Here is a 20,454-nt window from a genome sequence, read left to right on the forward strand (position 1 = left end):
CACACACACACACACACACACACACACAGAGAAAAAAGCACGAAAACTGGAACATCCTTCCAGTAACATTCCAATGGAAGTGTCCAGGGTTTTTTTTGGTTGGTTTGAGGAAGGAGAAGTCCGCGGCATTATTTAGTTTGTCCGTATGGTTCGCTTCCTGGCGATGCTGCGTTCCACGGTGTGCGGCATACGAATGCAGCCATTTTATGCTAATGATGGTTACGTGCTAGTTGCTCCAGTCGAGTATTTCGGTCATGGTTTTTTCCCCCCTCTCGTTCCCATAACCATTTGTTCCTTCGCCCTTTCCGTCTGTGCCGTTAGTTTGTGGTTGATTTGAGTATTGGGGATGAGTTTTCCCCCTTTTTTTCGCGGATCTAGAGTTTTTCCCGTACCCTCCGGCTGCCCAAGTGAGTGGCAGTTGTTTGGGATGGTGCAAAAACAAAAACAACAACCCGCCCAGTTTCGGCACACATTGCATAGCGCACAAAACGTTACACGCTAAACCACAAATTGTTCGGACTGGCACTGGTGGTTTGCAGGCTGCCGGAGAAAAATGCCAGAGCGGTGTAAAAGTTGTGTAACCGTTCGTGTAAAAATGATAGAAAAAAAGATGAAAACACGGCAAAGTGGAAGAATTTGTTGGCCGGAGTCGTCGACGAACCGATTCCGGATGGACACAATTGTTGGGGGGGGGGGCGACTTTTTTGACACTTGTTAAAAATGGGTCTATTAAAGCAAGGGTTGGTGTTTTTGTTTTATCGTTTCGTTCTGTGCACGTTTCACTAGTGGGAACATTAAAAATTGTTACTTACAGTGGTTAAAAAGTTCATTAAATTGCTTTGAAGCTGATAAGAGCGTTTTGTTGCAAATAAAAAGCTCCTTTAAAGAGCTTTAAAATATCGTCCCACAAAAGGTGTCGTCTGCCACTGTTTTAGTGTCCGCTGTCCTTTCTTCCACGAAACATTCCACCAAACGATCACGAAAGTTAATTTTCGGTCAAAGCGTGTATGTCAATGATTTACATCTCCTGTTTCTCCCTTTCTTTCTCCCGGGGGTCCTGGGGGTTTACTTCTATAAAGGAAAACTTGTTAAATCCATATCAGCTTGCGGGCAGTATGTGGTGTTGCTGTTGGTTGTTTTATTTCTCTCTCTCTCGCTACTACGGCGAGCAGTACGCTTCAAGAGTGTATGAATTTCCTTTGAAGTTGAAGCTGAAAAGTAGCTGCTTTGGCCCAACAGCAAAAAAGCTTCCCAAAGAAAAGCTTCTTTATTGCCCATCTCCCAAAGTGAATGGGAAAGGTTTGTTTTTCATCTTCCTTCGGGCTTCGCCAAAACCCTTACGGGATTGGCAGCAAAAGAAGTCTGATAAGCCATAAGCAAACGATGGATCTTATGTGTTGGTATTTTCAAGATTAATGACAATGTTGCAATTGCTGTGTTGCAAGCTTGTAAAAGCGGCTTAATTTACTATACGGTTTATTGCAAGCTTATTGCAATCTAGCAAATAATGGCTTCATTTTCTTTCCTTTTCCTGTAGCGATACTTTATCAGCTTTAATATCCACGTCCTGCTAGTATCACATAACGAAGGCACGTGCGGCGGTTACGTTATTTTCCTATTCACTAGCGCTAACGCTTTCGAACATGCTTTAGCTGCACTGCCACTAAAGCATACAAAAAAACCAACTTCCTTTCACCACAAACGAACGTCGGTCCCCTTCATTCGCTGGAGCATCCAGTAACCATCATTCCGGTGTGGGTGGCCAGATTGGTAAGAACAGTGCAATTGAATTAAATTGCAACGGAAACTGAAATCTACCCGTGCTGCGCAAATGGCATGGTTACGATTACAAATGGCAATCAGCCGCCAGCCGCCAGCCTATCATCACATGCCAAACGGTATTAGGGAGTAGGGAGGAAGTTTTCGAAACTGGGTGGCCAGTTGCCAACCTACGATTTCCCGTAGGTTAAGTCATTTTCCGCGCTGTTGGCTAGCCGACGTGGCGGGCCGGTGGGCGCAAACGAGTGAGCGCTTGCCTGATGGGAGATGGGAAAATGAACTGGGCGTCGTAATTGAAGACTTAATGGGCCGACATGATTCGACTGGTGCTGACCGCAGCAGCAGCAGTTCCAGTAGTAGCAGCAGCAGTCATTTTCTCGCGAGCTCCTAAAACCCTCACGGTCAGCGTCTGATTCCGTTTGCGGTGGCAACAGGTTCGCGGGAAAATGGGCACGTACTAGCAATGCATTGGTATGGTTAGTGTGTTTGTGGTAGTTCTGTGTGGGTCAGTGTATGTTTGTGGTGGTAGAACTATACCGGAGGCTTCATGTGGGTGAGGATAAAATTACATTGGAGAGTAATGAAAACAAAAAGCAGAGGAACACAGCCGCCCATCAGCAATCATCATATCTGCGAGTTTGATTATTATTTCCGATTGGTCGAAATGAAGTGGTTGGCACTTAACTTGGATAGAACGATCATCGCACACGAGATTGAATGATAGTGATAATGGATAGGAGGTGAATTACAGTCATACAATTTTGTGAAATTGAGCAGCAGAGTTGATGGGCGAGTTGTGAAATTATGGACAAAACACAAGATTTTATTATTAAACATATTGAACGAGCTTATTTTCCCAATTGTACGAAAAAGTATCGCAATTTTAACCTTTTTTCGCATTTATTTTAAATTATTTCTAAACAGGTTTCATAACAGGACTTTTCAACTCTATTGTTTTGTTCTTTACTTTTCACCTGTATTCTACCCTGTCTCCTTTTTTTCTTTTGTAGTTTGTATGTATATGTTGCAATTTAAATGTTTTATTTATTTATTTTTTACTTTTCTCGTGCTTAAATACCCACTTTTTCATAATGTTGTTTGATAGTGTATGTTTCTGTATTATGTTATGGCTCTTCACTTTTGACAATATTTGTTTAATGTTAAATTGGATTTTTTTTATACATTCTTTTACCCCCAAGTCGTGGTATTGAAAATCTTTTACTTTTATATCTGACTGCCGTTTACGTAGCCATTCTTATAATTCATCGATCTGTACAACTCAATTGGCGCGTAATTGCCCATCATATCTTAATAGAAAAACGACAACGAAGTAATCCCATCGCCCCCAAGGCGGTGTAACAAATCTGCCAGAGCGTTCATCATTTCCCAGTGACCGCAAACGATAAGGCGGTAAAATGCGTGAGTAACATCGTTTCACCCATCACACTCATTTGAATCCATCCTTTACATCCTAAACCGACACTAAAGGTCCGGCGGCGTGAGCCGACTGGTGAATAGTTTGTGATTATTGTACGCTTTTTCCCCTGAGACAACTTGGCCCTGGTACAAGTGCCGTTGCTTTCCTTTTCCGGATGCGACCCACAAAGGGATGAAAAGGAAGCTGTGGGAATGTGAAGTGGATCCAGGGCAAAAAAAGGGTTGGGGGGCGTTTTTCCCGCAGCGCTGCACTCAAGAACCCTTTTTGGCACTTTATTACGGTGGCTTGATTTTTCTTTGTTCCCCAACCGCCCAGCTTATCATGGAGTGGAAGGTGCCGTGGTAGATGGATCGCTTTTTCCCTAGTCCCCACCCGTTGGATAACCGAGAGCCGGATAGGGCAAAAGGGCGCACACGGTTTTCATTTGCATTAACAGCCTTCGCCTTCGGGTCGGCAGGGTTCGGTTCGGTTGGTCGCGCTGTGAGGTGATTTGTGCTATGCTTTTCTCTACATCGCAACGCTACGGACGATGGCAGACGGACCGGTGCTTGCCGCTGCCGGGTGTGATGTAGAATGACGAAAGGAACGGCCGACCGGATACAGTGCAAAAGAAGAGCTTGGGTTGGCTCGTGTGGCTTCGAGGGGATCGGGTTCGACGTGTCATGATTTCACGGCCAAGTGGTGCTGATAATAATCACGGATCTGCAGGCATCCATTGAAGCTTCCCAAGCTTTTCGGGTGGTGAGGTGAACTTGAGAAGAGTGGAAAGGACTGCACTACACGCTGAAAGGACTTAAGATAGGGTGGAAGTGCTTTGACAAGAAAAGTGAAAGAATGAAAAAATGTCTTAGCAGCGGCGGGTGTGTGAAGGAAAACAAGAAGGAAACCCGTCCAGCAAGCTAATGAAAAAGCTAACTCATTGTCAGAATGTGGCGTGAAATGGATTTCTCAATATGAGGAAGGAGGGAAGGTTGTTTTTTTTTTTTGGTTGCTTCCTCTCGTATGCAAATAGAGGGATTTGCAGCATAATATAGGCCATCATCATCATCAAAGCAAAAACGCAACACTTGGAAACGGTTTCTGCAAGTAAACGGGGAAGCCTTCGGAAGGGTATTTTTTGAAGAAGTTTAAGTTCTATATATTCATGTGCCTTTATGATAATGGAGATATGCTCTTAATTAAGGAAGTAAAATCTTAAAGGTAACATAAAGTAAGGTTTTCCAATCGGAAAGGTTGTAGTGTGTTGATCATCATTCTTGGTATATTGTAAATCTTTCATTAAACAAATTGTATTTCAAATTGTATTTAATATTAAAAATTGAATTTTAAATAGGTTGAAAAAGTTTTCCTTGGGTAGGGACATTTTTCAAAGAATGATAGTAAAATATTAAAAAATCCTTTTTAAATTTGATGGAGACGCCCAGTCTTTTTATGATGGAAATAAGTTCTGTCAGTACTAAACCATCTAGTTTTAGATTTGAAGCGCAAAAGAACGCATTTAAACTTACGTTAAAGTACGTCAATAGCTATAAGAAGCTTTAAATATAACTAACTGGTAGATTTATCCCTTTCCGCTCGAGGAAATATTCATTCTGCAAACGATAGAATTTGACAAAAGTTCAACTGATTCCAAATTTCACGATTCCGAATCATGACCAAAATGATTTTTGAAACACCCTTTGATACTTTCCCCTACACAAAATATCCCTAGCCGGCATTTGTGCGACCATGAGGCATGCGCCTGCTCCTCACCGCATGCAACAAATGAGCTCCACTTCCAGCGAGAGGGGAAACTTGTAGCCACTCGTGAGTTATGCCGGGTGTCCCGCGGGCATCCTTAGCATCCTTGTTCCTTTTCGTCGGCATCAAATGTGGCTGCTCTTTCCTTTTACCACCCGTGAGAGCTCACCGTTGCACCGAACCGTTCCTTTTCGGGGTTCGTTCACCGATCGGGCTGTTCGGGGCGTTCGGGCGCTGAGTGGCCCTTCGGTGCCATACCAGCCCGCACTGGCGATGGGATGGAAGCGCAATCAAAATATTTGTCAAACGAAACGGCTCACCCTAACAACGGTCAGTTACATAAAGTGTGCCGTACCGTACGGATCGCGTTCGTTTGCCGGTTCGTCGTCCGTCGCCCGGAACGGGAAATCCGCTGTCGTTCGCTGTCCACTTTGCTGTTCGAGCGCGTTTGGTGGGCTAACGCCTCGCGTGTGTTGCGTGCCCAGACGTTTCGCGTGTTGGAGACGCATGGTATTGTGTGTTTTTTGTGTGTGTGTGTGCGTGGTGAGAAACGATTAAAGGAAAGGTTCGAAAGCTCTTTTCGGTTTTGGGTTGATTTTTGGGGTGGGTTTTTGGGGAGGATATACCTAGCTTTTGGGAGGAATTGTGGTGGTGGTAAAATTAAACTAAAATGTCTCGCGACATGAGAAAACAGTGAATCGGTGTGGGAAAGTGTGCAATTGTTAGAGAAGCAAGTGAGCCGGTGGGAGTGAGTGAGCGAAAATACACATTAATTTGCCAACACCAGTGTTGAGTAAGGTTGATAAAAATAAATTACAAATTAATCGTTTCCAACTAGTGTTTATGTTACAAATTAAACTAAAATCTATTGTCATGCAAATATTAAAAAGCAATCCCCGTCGTACCATCGTACTACTAGATTCAACCAACACCCCACAACCAGCTAAAAACAAATTCCAAAAACTACACACAGCACAGGAAGCAAAGCTGCCCTAGAGAGAGAAAGCGAGCTGCGGGGAAGTGCAGGTAAAACTCATTCCGCGTAATGTCCACACAAAATTTCGCATTCATCTTTTGCCGTCCCTGTTATATGTTTAGTTTTGACTTGTAAACACACACACACACACACACACACACACACACACACACACACACACACACACACACACACACACGCGATTTTGGTCCTTCGTGCGCGAAGGTAATTAAAATTTCACTCCCAAAAAAGTAAGGTGTTCCGGTGGAGCAAAGAGACTCTAATAATAACCCCCAGCTAGCGTTAATGTTGGAGCAAAAAAAATGAATAAATAGAACGCTAAATAAAATACAATATACAAGCAGCAAACATCACTACGGAACAAAACAACACACACGGATTCGCTCACGCGTGAATGGTGTCATATTTCACTTTTTTGTGTGTTTGTTTCGCCAGTGTTAAATGAAGCGACCGACCAAAACCGAATGGGCGCGTGCGAATCTAAACGTGCAAATCCTTCTCAAGGGAAACAAACACACACACACATCAACGCGGTGTAGCAGCAGTTGGCACCACTTGGACCCAACTTTGATGACTTTTGGTGGTCGCAATTTATGGTGCAATGCGGTAGCGCGGCCAGGGCAGGGCAGTTGTTTTGTTGTTGGTGTTGCGTTGTTCCCCTTGGCTTTTGGTTGTTTGAGATCGTGATTGAGCTTTAGCATGTGCTGTGGAACAATGGAGCGGGTGGAAAGCTATTGTTAGAAGATTATGGGGTCTTTTTCATTCGTTGCAACACCCAGGGAGGCACAGGTGTGAAAATAGTCAGCTGTTTTGCCGTGTAAGCTCAATAAATGTTTAGCGAGCGTGTCAAGTGTCTTACAGTACAATGGACAAGCTTTTTGCTTTTTTTTTGTGGGTGTTCGGTTTAAAGTTTTAAAGGTTCTGCTTCATCTACCAAAGCTCCTTTTCAGAAGCCTTTTTATTTCGAATTATTTCCCCACACAAACTACAGTGCACAGTGCACACAAAGCATTAGCCACGGCTAATGTGCTACTCCCTTCCCGAGTGAGCACAATCAGCAAAAGCTTCCGTGGCAAAGGGCTTCCCTGCAGCAGTAAAACCACTCACTGCTCGTTTTCCCATGTGCTTGCAAACCCATCCCGGGAAGAGGCTTCCGTGTTGTTCCAAGGAAATGGCTCAAATGGTTGTTTATTTGGCAATAAGCTCTGCACACACCCGTGTATCGGTATGTGACTGTGGCGAGTGGTCTTTAAACACGTCCCACAAGGGTGGGGAAGGGGTTCAGTATACACACGTCGTAGCTGGTGTCCGTTTGGCCCTGCCAGGTTAAGCTCTGATTTTACCCAGCGTCCATTAAACACGTCTTTAATCCACACCACGGCCACCGCCAGTACATTAACACCGTATCAAACAGGGGGGGAATTTGTGGGAAAGAGGAAGTAAAAAGGGAAGACAAACAACGTACAATATTGTGCAGAAACTCGTGTGCCCCTTGTGTGCTTCTTGGGACAGAAGTTTGTGTGTGTGTTTGTATTCAACTTCTAAATGGGAGTTCTTCGCTTTGAAGCGCGTCCGGGCTTTTGATGGGCTTCAAAGGCTTGTATGAAAGCAGTGCTTGCTCTTCTTCTCCTCCTCTTAGTTCCCCCTACACAAGCAACATCCATTGCTAATGTCTGGTGTGGGTGTTTGTTCGTCTTACCAGAAGTGATTGAGCAGCGACGCGCAGCAACTTCTTCGTACGATCGTGGGACAGCAAAGATTGTCCGCCCGTCCAGGAGCACACACACATTTGGGGTCGGATTTGCTGAACTAATGGAAACCCACACTTAACAAATCCCTCTGGGGGCACTGCTGATGCTGCTGCTCTTCACACATTGAAGGTGTACACATTGTTGGACTTGAGCGTAGTGAAAGCTCACCATTTTGCACGTAGCCAACGAACCACCCAAGGAGAAAGTACGTGAGTTGGACCATTTTCTTTGGCCGGTTTTTCTTTGCATTTGTAGCGACTTTCCCCTCCTTACGGAGGGGTCACTCTACGCAGCCTCGATCGATTATATTGTGCCCGGTCCGTGTGCTGCAAAGCTACCGAACCCCTTTGCTTGCGTAAAACCTAGAACCTTCTCACCTCACGAACACTGACGGTGGGTTTTTTCAACAGAGGTTTGGCAACCTTTCGGCCGATTGTTTGCTGTTGGAGTAATTAAAACAGCTCTGTCTTTCTCTCTCTCCCTCTTTCTCCCTCTCAAAATTCATATCGTCAGCCCGAATTCTGACCCAGCGCGTGCTTTTGCAAGTTCTGGAAGTTTTAATCGATTTGCAGCGTGACCTCACTTTGGGAAAGATTTTGACCGAGATGCTGAAGCATTGAAGTTGAAAAGAATGAATTGAAGGTGGACGAGCAAGTTTCCCAGCATTGGATTAGTAGAACATTATCCAAATGAAAACTTTAATTCCTCGCTGCTCAGGGCTTCAACCTGTGCAAGCTGGCGCTGCCCTAAAGGAGCTAAACCTTAATGATGTCTATCGTTAGTTTATTAATTTATTGAGCTTATCGTGTGCTCTGTTCCGTCCCGTCCTTTATGAGTCCTTCGAGTCCCAGTCTTCTAAAGCCCGGGGTGAACGCTAGAAGGACCCTCCACGGGGAGCTACCTTCGAGCGGTAACTAAAGTGCAATCTTACACCGTCCCAAAAACCAAGCGTCTGTAGCTTCTTACCACGAAACTCCGGCCAACGGGGGACCGTCGGTAATTTTCTGAAGACCGGTGTCTATGTCGGTCGTCTCCCCATGGTTCCCTCAGATAATGATCGTGAAAGTGAGTTGATAGAGAGGCGGTCGACACCTTCAACGCTCTAGCCATCAGCGATGCAATTGCGTAGCTCAATTTGCTTCGGGGATCAACAATTACGGCACCAGCACCGGGGTGGCTGGCAAAGCTTATCAGTGGGAATCTCCACTCTCCTAAGAGTCACCCTAATAGTGAAAATTGGGAGTACCTTGTGTACGCACAACGCCTCCTACAACGGAGAATGGACCAAGTTTTTGGGGGTTATCGTTTCCGTTCGCCCTTGTGGCGTTGGAACGAGTGACGTCGATTAGGGTCGCCGGATGTCGCCCACGATGCCTACTACTCACCCAATGTCTGGTGGTTGGCGGTGCCTTTTAGTAATCTTTTTAATTAGATCTTCTTATACACTTGTGTACTTCGTGAGGACTTTTTTGTGGGGGAAACTGGAGGGGGTGGAGTTGAGCCTAAGCTTGCCGACCACAGTTTTGTCGTCTAATTGCCCTCGGCATAATCATGCTGCACCTAACTATTGAATGCAGTGCAAAAGTTGGTGTAAGAGGTGTATTTCATCGACGGTTCCACACGCCGTACGGAGGGCAACCTCAGCCAGGACTAACTTTCGGGACGTGCAATGGCTTCGAATGATGTACGCGTCACCATGCGCACTCCCGAACACACCACGGAAAGTAACGCGGGGAGGATGACAAAACTTTCCCTCCAAAAGCATTTGTGCGATATCAATTTAACGAGCCTGCACAACGAGGACGGTGACAACGACGACAATCTAACACTGTCCCGGATTAGCGCCTTCCGGGCGACTAAATGCTGGGCACGTTTCCCTCGCTGCCCTGCGATACCTTGGATTCTGGGAAAACGGTACCAGCAACTTTCCAAAACCCTCCACACACTCCACCGGCACCGATGCTGGTCGGCCGTTTAGTCTTAATTAATTTATCTAATATAAAAGCACTTCGTGTCGGTGGCACAAAATTAAGGCTAGTTGAGGGCTGATTGAACATGAGCTTTGAGCCGGGTTTTTGCAATTAAAGCGATCGAAACAGTACGGCTTATTGTGTGCTGTGTGCACTTCGTACGAATTTAAAGTCGCAAAAAAGATATTTAAAAAATATGTTGTACCAAAATTCCATTGAAAACTAAACAAGATAAGCACAATGGCATTTTTGAGTGTTTAACACCGACCACACCGTGCTGGTGTGTTTCAGGAAAAACTTCAAGGGAAGCTTTGAACGTGCTACACACACTTTCTGCAAATCCACATCTGTATGTACAGCTCAAACACACAAGCCCATACACACTTACATCTGTGCAATCTCAACCCCTTCTAAAAGATCAGCAAACTATTCCTTTAGCCGAGCATGTGCAGAATGTGGATGATTGAATAATCCAACCAGCAACGGTGCGATGCATCACCACCGTGTGTTACAGTGTGGGAGCAAAATTGTGAAATCTTGGCAAATATTTAATCTTCATAAATTCTTCTAAATTCATCCCTATATCCCACGCAATCCCACATCCAATTGGCTAGAAAAAACATATCCCTCGTCTCCCATTTCTGCTGGCCAATCTGTGCATCAGAGCTTTACGTGAGCTTTGTGTGTGTGTGTGTTTGAGAAGGTCAAGGTAAAATGTTGTTTTTCCATTATCCGTTTCCATCCTGCCCGAACACGGTCCGGAGTTAGGGAGAAAGCATTCGTGCCGGGGAAATTGGCCACCAATCCAACAAACACATATTTCAATCATCTACACACTGGGGCGTAGTAATGTAAGTGGCATTGTGGAAAGAAAGCCAAAGCCCTTGACCTATCCAAGCGGTTAGATAGGTCTCTTGTTGTTTGCACTCGACACAGAGTGCGTTTGAAAAGTAGCTATCAGTAGTTATACAAAAGCAGCGAGAGAAAAATATAAATGTCCTGTGCACTTTCTGTGCAACCGAATGGACAGTGTCATGGTTGGTGTGTATGGGAAAGGGTCAGGAAAACAGGATTATGCTTGCGGATTATGGCGGCACAGGGTTGTTTTCGTGCGTCGCGTTTCACTATTGCGTGCAGGCTGGTATCATCATCATTATGAGCATACGGCAAACATCAGACATCCGGTTGAACGTGATGACTTTACAGCACCTCTTTTTAGAGCCAGCTGTCACCTAGACTTTGGTTATTACTTTCCTAAAGAGTGTCATCTTAACAAACTTACTTAACTTTTGTTGAAGAGCATTTATGCAGCATTTGTTTAGAAGATTCAGAGACAACTTTTTCAAATGTCATACATAACATGACTTCTTATGCATATGTCACTCAAATGATGAGAGTTTGGAACTTTACTGAGCGATGTCACAGCCACTGAGAGTCAAAAAAGTATGTGTGAGCTATTTAAGTAAAGGTTAAAAGCTTATTTTAAAATTAATAATTCTTGCTCACATGACATCCTTTTCTTTACAGGGTTTTCCAGGAGTTCTCATAGCTGTGGGACACTTTATAAACACTTTCTTACGTGAAATGAACTTAATGTATTGGGAATTGGACTCTGTAGCACTGTTGGACAAATTGTTGGTTGTAGGACAAATCCAATAGGAAGTTCCAAGAAGCTTGTCCAAAAAGGGTGCCATAGAGTTCAATTTCCAACATATGAAGTTCACTTCCAATGGGAATGAGTCTAGGAAGTGTCCCACAACTGTAAGAAACCCTAGAAAACCCTGTACCATGCATGATGATATGCTTGATGAATCATCTAAATCGTCTCAAATTTTCCATTCGACTCACACCATACTGTCCATTCCCAGTAGTTAATTAACTTCAAATATGGGAAACAACCGACGGGCCGCGTTGTTTACCGAGAAACAAATAGTCTAGCGTAAATTGAACGAAAACAAAAACCCACCGCACCAAGCCGCCACTCGATGCAATCAATCCGATTTTAATACATTCCATCGAAAAAGGATAATCAAACCTACGGTGAAAAATAATAACGAAAGCTTCTGTAACCGACCGAAACCATCAGAAGCAAGTTCAATTTATGTCACGCACGCGAACCGATGCCGATCGTCCCACTGCGCCCATCCCACCTCAGTGATCGTGCGTAGAGATCTGCTGGAAAACATTGTTTTCGATTCAGGCATTCCATTCCCATTTGTTTTGGCGTGGTGTGTATTTTTTCTTGCTTTCTTGCATATATTTTAAAACCTGCGTGGGGCTCAGTAGTTTGTTGATTGCTTTTGGGATGGGGCCGCGTATGGTTAGATAAATAAATTTCACTCACACACCAAAAAAAAAGCCCTCCCAAATCCACTGTTGCTGGATGTTTGCGTAAAAAATACGATACCAGTATCACAAAAGCTTTTGGAGGAGGATGGGAAGGGCATTTCCGACCCAAAAACGAAATGGAAGAAATGTGGTAGTTTAAATTTATTTGGAGCAAAGAGCACAAATTTAGCATACCACATGGCCAAACGAAGCACCGAAAAAAAGGCGAACACCGATACGAAAGGCGCAATGTCACTACTGCCGCCGTTTTCATTTTGTTCTGCCCACTTCAAATCGATATTGATCCGAACAGGATGGGGGATGTTTTTTTTCCATATAAAACTGGAATTAACTTTAGCCTCCAAAAGCGCCACGGCGTCACGGTTGGAATACGAAACTAACCGCCCGTCGGGATGCTGGGTCTGTTTTTGTTTTCCTGGTCGACCGGTTTTTTTTAGTTGCTCTCATGTTGTTTTGTATTAGCTCGTATGCAAATGAAAACATATTTCTCTATTCAGCTCTGTGGACGCTCTGTGGTTGGAATTGGCAGTGAACAACAACAAAAACAGACAGTCTCGCATACGGCCCCGGGAGACATGTTCAGTGGATTAGGTCGCTTGCCGCAGGACAGAGTACACAGTTCAATGATAAATCCACTTCATTCCGGGACGGCAAATGGAAAATAATTGTAGAATTGCAAATCCATCCATGGTGGTGGAGCATCCACTACAAAAAAATGGCACTTTTGCGTTGGCTGGAGACGAAAAAGTGGACCAATTTTTTCTCGACCTGTCACACAGAACCAGTCTCATTTGGAGCATTGTCGAGTCTAATTTTTACAAACCTCGCTTCGGCTCCTTGCAAAGTGAAAATGAAAATAATCCCAACATGTTTGAGCGCTAATGGATGAGAGCGTTGAAGCGGGTAGACAATCACTTATCACTTTGGTTAATGGTGGCAGCTCTTTGCTGACCTTCAACGTCTGTCGCCCCGTCGCCATGGTCGATTGAACAGTAGAAAACTCCACGCGATGGTGACCTTTTTCGTCGGATTCACTGGTGGGCTTGGTTGGGAATGCAAAATTCAACAAGTACTAGCATCGTTACGGCGCGAGTGCAGTGAAGCGACAGAGAAAAACATAATAATCACCAACGTCTTTGTGTTGACGTTATTATTTAAGCTTACGGTGTGGACCTTTTTTGTCACTGCTGTCTCTCCCTCTCATCTTTGTCATTCTTTGGTAGCTCTTCATTTACATTGTGCTACTTTTCAGGTCGCTGATGAACTTCTTCGTGAGTCTCCATGCTTTTACTTCTACCGCGAGCTTAAAATTTTAATCCTCAGCTTAGTTCATTTTTCGGTCACACTTTGCGCCCCTTCCGACGGGGCAGCGCAGCAGCGGAAGTGGCAAATCTTGTTGCAAACGCTTGGCACAAAAATAGTCCACATTCAACGCTGTGTGGAGTTTTGGTTTGGGAGTTAGATGAACGTATTGTGAAAGCGCAACGGTTCGTTTGTTGATTTAAATTTTACGCTCTCCCGGCGTAGCTGACGGCCAAAAGTTGCTCGTTAACAATGGCTGTCCAGTTGGTTGGAAAGTGGCATGAATCAGAAGTCTAAATTGTAGTTGCAGGGGTTTTTGCATAACAGATTACGAAACAACAATAAAATAATATTTGAAAAAGAGTCATTTTAAAGTTGAAAAGAATAAGAAAACTAAGCTGTAAATAATGCAAAACTTACACAATAAACAAACCAAACTGGAAAATAAAAGGAAAGTACTTAAAAAAAGTTTACATAAAAACCCTGCTTTTAAGAGAAGAATGAAAAGTGAAGCAAAATTTAACTACGACTACCGAGATGCAAAGAGCAACCGAACAAAGTAGCTAGCGAACAATAATAACAACGCACAACAAAATGGGAAGCCTTTTTCCCACCGACAAAAGAATAGCAATGGCTACTGGGAAAAGGAAAGAAAAGCCATACACGCTCCCCCTCCCCCTCTAAACCCCCGGCTTAACTTACCTTTGCGTTTGTGATGTTTACTTTTTGTCCTTTTGTCCAGCTTTTTTTTTTTGTGCCATTCACCACACCATCTCGATCCGGAAAGTTTATGTGCCATTTTGTACGAAAACTTCAAGCTGGCAAGCTGGGAGGCCGAAGGTCCGCTACGCTGGACTTTCCCTGGATTTAGGTTTCCAGGTTCGTTCTTTAGCAAAAGGGACGGAGAGTTTTCCAGCGCCATTTAATTAATATTCCGTTGCCAAGCAGCAGCAAACCAGGCAGTGGACTGCTCGCGCTATCCCACCGCGGTAAGCGACCACGAAAAGGTGAGGTAGAAATCGGTACCACCACCGGGGCAGAACTCGAAACTCTTGCGTGAAAAGTTTGCGGACTGTGAAACGTTTTTTCCTAACTTTAAGAATCCAAAGATGGTACTCTTCGTTTGCAGTCGTTTCCAAGTGACAGGAGCAAAGTGGAGGGTTTGTGTGAAAAAAAAAAAACGGGCGTCTAAGAAGATGTAATGAAGCAGTGGAAAACAGGAAGAACCCAAAGTAGATGAATAAGAAAATGAGAGGAAAAGTCACGATGGTAAAAATTCATTAGACTCGACTCCTTCCGAAACGGGTGTACTACTACTGCTGCTGCTGCTACTTCTCAAATAACGCAGGATGAAAGTGTAATTACTTAGGCCCGCAAGAGGCTGTCGCTAGTGTTGCTGATAATGGTGCTGTGTAAGACGATGCTGTCGAAGACGGCCGACGATGGCAACGATGATGATGATGATGATGACGAAGGGTTTTATGCGGCACGACAGAATGAGTAGTTTCTAGTTTCACCCCTTTTTTGTTGCTGCTGCTCCTCTCGAGAGATTGACCTTTCTTTTGATAGTCAGCCGGTAGACCTTTACCTTTATGGTTTATTACTCACCGTAGGGCTTGATGGGGCGACAAAAGAGCTACTAGTCACGGTATCAAAAAGTGTAACATCGTGACATTTTGGGGGTAATATCAATGCCTAGCGAAAACATTTGCCAAGGACACGATGACGCAATAGGAATGTTTCCGAGAAGCAATCAGCTTATTGACAATTTATCAAAAACTTGTCCGGAAGTTTGACTTCCAGTTAGGAATAACACCCGTACCTTAGTAGGCAAATGCTAGCAAAGATGAAATGGAAGCTCCACAGAAGCTGAAGAAATAAATATTTACCCTATAACCAAATATGTGACGTGAACTTGAACTTAAAGAAATACCTTAAAGTAAGCAAGAAACTCTCACAAGCACCTGGGGAATTAAGAAGCAGCAGCAGCAGCAAAAAAGTTAACTCCCAGTGTGTAAGTCCCAACGACACAACACAGTCCTTTGCATACCCTTCGGTGGACCTTAAAAACTGATCCCAAAACTTGAACTTTTAGGCTTTATCTCTTGCGAAATTGTGGGGGATGTGAAATTCCTCGCACGTCCAGTTTCGGAATCTCTCCCCCCTCAAAACGGAAGGCAGCAAGTAGCTCTGCGAACGTCTCGGCGAGTTGCCGAAGGGTAGTACCCAAACAGCATTCCAGCAAAGATAACATGAAACATTTTACCCGGCTCTCTCTCTCTCTCTCTCTCTTTCTCTCTCTCTTTCTCTGGTGATGAAAGTTTTGAGACCGGGTGCGATAAAGGAAATGAAATATCGACGAGCTGAGAGGGTAAGGTTTCGAGGCACTTTGAGAAAGTGCCGATCGAACGAACGCGCGAGTTGGTGAAAACTATTGCAAAATCAAACATTGGCTACAAGTGGCATATTGGCTGGACGAGGAGAGTGTGGAACGCCAACGCGGTGAAGGTGGTTCAGTTCAGTGGGAAATAGTGCAAACACAACTTCAAACGAAGCTCTAATCAGGACAGTTTACGAATGTAAACGATTCGTTTGTGTTTGCCTGACATTCGAGACGATTGGCACACGGTGAGCGATCGATTCCAACTGCTTGCGCTACTAGTTCGCTCGTTTGTCGTTTGGAGAGTTTGGTAGCTTGAGAGATGAAAGGGAGCCTTTGAGCAACATTGACTTCTTTTTTGCATCGCCCACACGGGTGCCGCCTCTACGCTACAGCCCTCAAACAAAAGGGAACAGCGAAACAAAGAAGGAAAACTACTCAAACTTTAACGGAATGCGAAACGAACCGTATCGATCGATGCCAGATTGAAATGGTGTTCGATACACAGCTACTGAACGCTTTCAGTGTGCGGTGGGTTTGGAAGGATAGTAGAGGTTTGGGCGAAAGGAGTCCTTCTGCTTTGCTCTATCTCTCCTCTGCTCCTGCTTTTCTATCCCAATTCAACGGTCCGTGCTACCGTGCGACTAGCAGTTTGTAAACAGGGATCCAGCCCCCCCTGGTAGATAGCTCCGGATACGGATTCCAGGGAAAGGCTTCTTCGAATTTTGCAACCTCATTTCCACCATCTCGATCGCAATCGAGGCCCCATTGAGCGGTTCGTGTTCGTGCGCCAGCAGTCGGACAAATCGATTCCGATTGTCGGACAAATATCCTTTCCGACCTGGTGAGGAGGGGTGCAATGGGCCTCAAATAGACAATGGATGACAAATGATGAGGATAGAAATTTCTCACGCTCACACCGCGCTTCAAATCTATTGTGTGTCGCTGGCCTCGAGGGCTCGCTCGCTTGTTTCTTTTTTCTTGTGCGTTACCGTGGGTTCATTTTCAGTTATTGGGAAAGCTCCCATCCTTCTTGGAGCTCATTCTCGGGAGGGTTTTTTGTCGTTCCTCACAGCCGACCGGAGAGTGACCGGGGTGGAAAGATAGAGTAAAGAATTTGATTCAAAAGCATGCACCATTGATATCCATCCATTGGACAGATTTTTCCCCATTAAGGAGGTGTAGTAACAAAACCCTGGCGTCGTTCGTTATCTTTTGCTGTGCTGTGCGGTGTAGTGTTGGTTATGGTTTTGTCTTCCCTGCTCCAAACCTCATCAGCACGTATCTTTCTGAACCATCAAACATTAGGAGGTTGAATAGGGGGAGAAAAAGCTAAGCAGTAGTTCTCCGGACCCGATTAAGGTTCGATTCGGACCGGTTCACAACGGCCGAAGCGCATCAATTTGTTTCCCATTGGAAGATTTGTGGAAAAGCCTACTGCCGGCGTAATGGATGGCAATTCGTACGGAATGACTGTACGCATCTGTTGGCGGGAGGAGAGTTTTTGTCCAGATATTTGAGCCCTTTAAATAACAAAGTTCCTTTGTCAAACATGTAGCCTTACTGCAATTTACTAAAACAATGTTTGAAAATGCCGTGCTTTCATGAGTACACCTAAACAGAAATGCCATTGTTTCGTTGCGCACTAACGTATACAGGTTCTAAAGCTATCACCACGTGACATTAAAATGGTGCAGTGCCTACTGTTTAGCTTTGTACACGGTAGGTCTTACGTTCGACTCCCATCTGAACCGGAATGAATCCGATTTTAAATTGGAATAAATGTGTTAGATCATGTGATTGATGTACAATAATTATCCCCTTAGAAAGCAATTTATTGAATCCTCACGACAAGCACGATAAGCAACGTAAAACCTTTTTCCTACTTAGTATATATTATGAATAACCTTCTAGTGACGTTACAGCATCTGGAATTGATAAATCGCAATTATTGTAAGATTTATATTGTATCCCATAGCGTAAGACAACTCTGATTCCTTTGGATTTTATGTCTCTGGTACTACAGTATGCAGATATTTTTAATCCAATAAACTCCGATCATCCTTCAGGTTTTATAGCTTCTCTCATTCTGCTTTATGTCCTGCCGAGAACCACTCCCGAGTAACAAAACCCCGAGCGTCGAGCACTTTGGCGACCGTTGACAAACGCCAACCGCCACCAGGTTCAGCATCCATGAATAAATCAGCTCTTGGGACATGATTGCAGCCAATTGCGCTCACTTCCACCCTCCACCTCCTGGAAGAGAGCAACAAAGCAAAGCAGTGTTGGCTTAATATCTTCCACTTTTTAATTACCCGTCTCGCTTCTCCTCGCTCACGCCAAGCCGATGCGGTCTTGGACGTTGCCGCCTGGTGGTCATTTTCTTGCTCATCGCCTTTTGCCGCTAATTATAGTCCCGGGGAAAGTTTCGCTCCACTCATCTTCTCTCCGGCCTCGAACATAATCGTAATGGCTCGGTAATAAATCATCGCTTAAATGAACGCCTATTGAGAATGGCTGGGGAAGCCGCCCGTGCCCTTCGAACAGCATCTGAAGGAAGCGTAACCTCAAACACATAAGCGGATCTTGTTTTCTTTTTTTTCTGTACCGTGCCGGATCTTGTCTGTCTCGGCGTACAAATGCCTAACTTAAAGCAGAAACACACACACATACACCGGCGGAAATTGGCGTAACTGAGGCAGCAAAAGAGAAAAAAATCAATACAGCAGCAGCCCCATACACAGAGATTTGTTTGGTGTGACATTCACCGTAACCACCGTAACGAGACGACCCAGTTTGTCCTCACCAAAACCGCCCACAAATTGGACTCGATCCTGGTATGCGCTTCTACCATTCCGTCCACCTTGGACTTTCCCCTTTTCGCCCAGTTTCTGGCAGTTCAAAAATTGGCCACATTAAGCATAATTTATAAGCGTCTATTTACGCAGTTTTACGGCCTGCGGAAACTTTCTGTCCATCGCTCTCGTCCCGCTCGTCCCGCCCGGTGACGCAGCACTGACAGCGGCCGACGGGGCATGTAATCCGATAAGGACGCCCGGTGGCAGTTTCCGTTTAGCGCCAAGCCACCTCCCTGTTCCCGTTTGATTCAACCTGGGTGCGCACAGTGGGTTTTTGATTTCCGGAACCCACCCACCCGCCGAGCGATGTCTATGGTATCTGTTTGACGATGCCAAAGACCGAAGCGAGAAAAAGACCATCAGAATTCGCTTGTATTCCGCTGTTCTGTGGTATTCTTTTTGCGTCCAAGAATGCGTTAACTTCATCTTGAGCGCGTTTTCTGCGCGTGAACCAGTGAGCTTTTGTTACACGAGCGAAGGGAGCGCAAATTTCTCGCAAAACCGCCAGTAAGCGCCAGCCGCCGGGCAAAAGTGTGCTGTGCTGAGCTTTTTTTACAATCAGCCCGCGGGTTATCATATTTTATACACGAGAATACCGCTCGCTTTTTTTTGTGGGTTGTTGCTCAGTACCGTTCCATTTATCCAGCGGTCGTTTGCTTGCGCGGGATCTTAAGGATTACAGCAATTTTAAGGCACTCTTTGGCTTGAGAATATCAACGACCTGTCTTCACCCATTCCCGACGGGGGCTTACAAGCAGACACAATCCATCCCAGGAAAGGTGAAACTCCGCGAGGAGGGCATGTTTTCTGATTCAGGGCATTTTTCCTCATTCGTGGTTTATGGTCCCTTGAGCAGACCCAGTTCCTACCCACTGGGTTGGGTTTGTTTGGTTTGAAATATTAAAGGTAAGCTTGGGTGCGAACGTAAACGAGCTCTGGCCGGGAGGCCCCCTTTTGTACGGCGTGGAAAAAAGCAAATCTGGAACAACTGTCGGGGACTGTAAAATCCCGAAATTATGAAGTTGGTTACGCTCGTTCGCAGGCGGGAGTTTTCAGCTCGCCGTATCAAGTTTCAACCCCAACTAAAACGGCTTAATCTTCAGGTTATGCTGCTTGAAGGACTTCATTTCATCGAAACGAACGGTAGCAGCTTCCTGTAGAGAGCTTGAGCTCCTGCGCTGTATATTGTGAAAATGTGTTGAAAGAAGGGCGCAAGAAGCACGACAGAACGTACCGAACACAACTCGGGCCCGGGCCAATAGCATTAACAGCATCAGCACAGGATGTTACGGCAATATTACCAATTTAGAGACAATAAAACCTTATTAATCTTGTTATTTATTCATAAACACTCAATTCCTCCGCGGCCTCTCGTGGACCCGGGTCGGATCGAGGGAGCGTTAACAGCTCGCCACACCGTTCACTGCCGTGGCGTCGGCTTTGCCTTTCGCGAAATTCTACCGCGCGTGTATTAGGCAACGGAGCGGAATTATTGCCCGCTTTCCGGGAAGTGTCCATAGATTATGAAGCACACAGACGGGCACCCGACAAACCCCGGCAAGTAATAAAGAAAGCCCGCGTGGGATGTGTGTGTGGGAGCGCCAAGCTTTCTGGACCTAAGCAGTTCGGGATTAAAACCACTCGTTTTCGGGGAGAGTGGTTTCGAGTAGCAAATTTTGTAGTAAGTTGCACCCTTTCCTTTGCGCGCTCCCAACAATAGAACGAACTTTGTGAGCCCCTCCGTGTGCGTGTGTGTGGGTGCTAGTAGCAACTTCTCACGCTCATCTTACCGCCCACTTGTCGACTGACGGGCCACGGTGCAAAAACGGGCATTAGCTTTTGCAGTGGGGCTTTTGGTGCGTGTGTGTGTGTGTGGGTGGCGATTGTAGT

At 45.1% G+C, this 20,454-nt stretch overlaps 1 protein-coding gene across 2 annotated transcripts in view; it reads left to right on the plus strand.

Annotated features, from left to right (window-relative positions):
- The first annotated feature begins 5,262 nt into the window (after positions 1-5,262).
- Positions 5,263-20,454, plus strand: part of LOC120960010 (cysteine-rich motor neuron 1 protein) — a 53,434-nt gene continuing 38,242 nt past the window's right edge. Inside the window, exon 1 of one of the 2 annotated variants that reach the window (XM_040383862.2) lies at positions 5,263-5,522. The gene's annotated coding sequence lies outside the window, so the exon portion shown is untranslated. The remainder of the gene's footprint in view (positions 5,523-20,454) is intronic. The other variant, XM_040383864.2, reaches the window with a different exon arrangement.

The sequence above is a fragment of the Anopheles coluzzii genome, chromosome 3 (assembly GCF_943734685.1).
Source record: "Anopheles coluzzii chromosome 3, AcolN3, whole genome shotgun sequence".
NCBI classification, from domain to species: Eukaryota; Metazoa; Arthropoda; class Insecta; order Diptera; family Culicidae; genus Anopheles; species Anopheles coluzzii.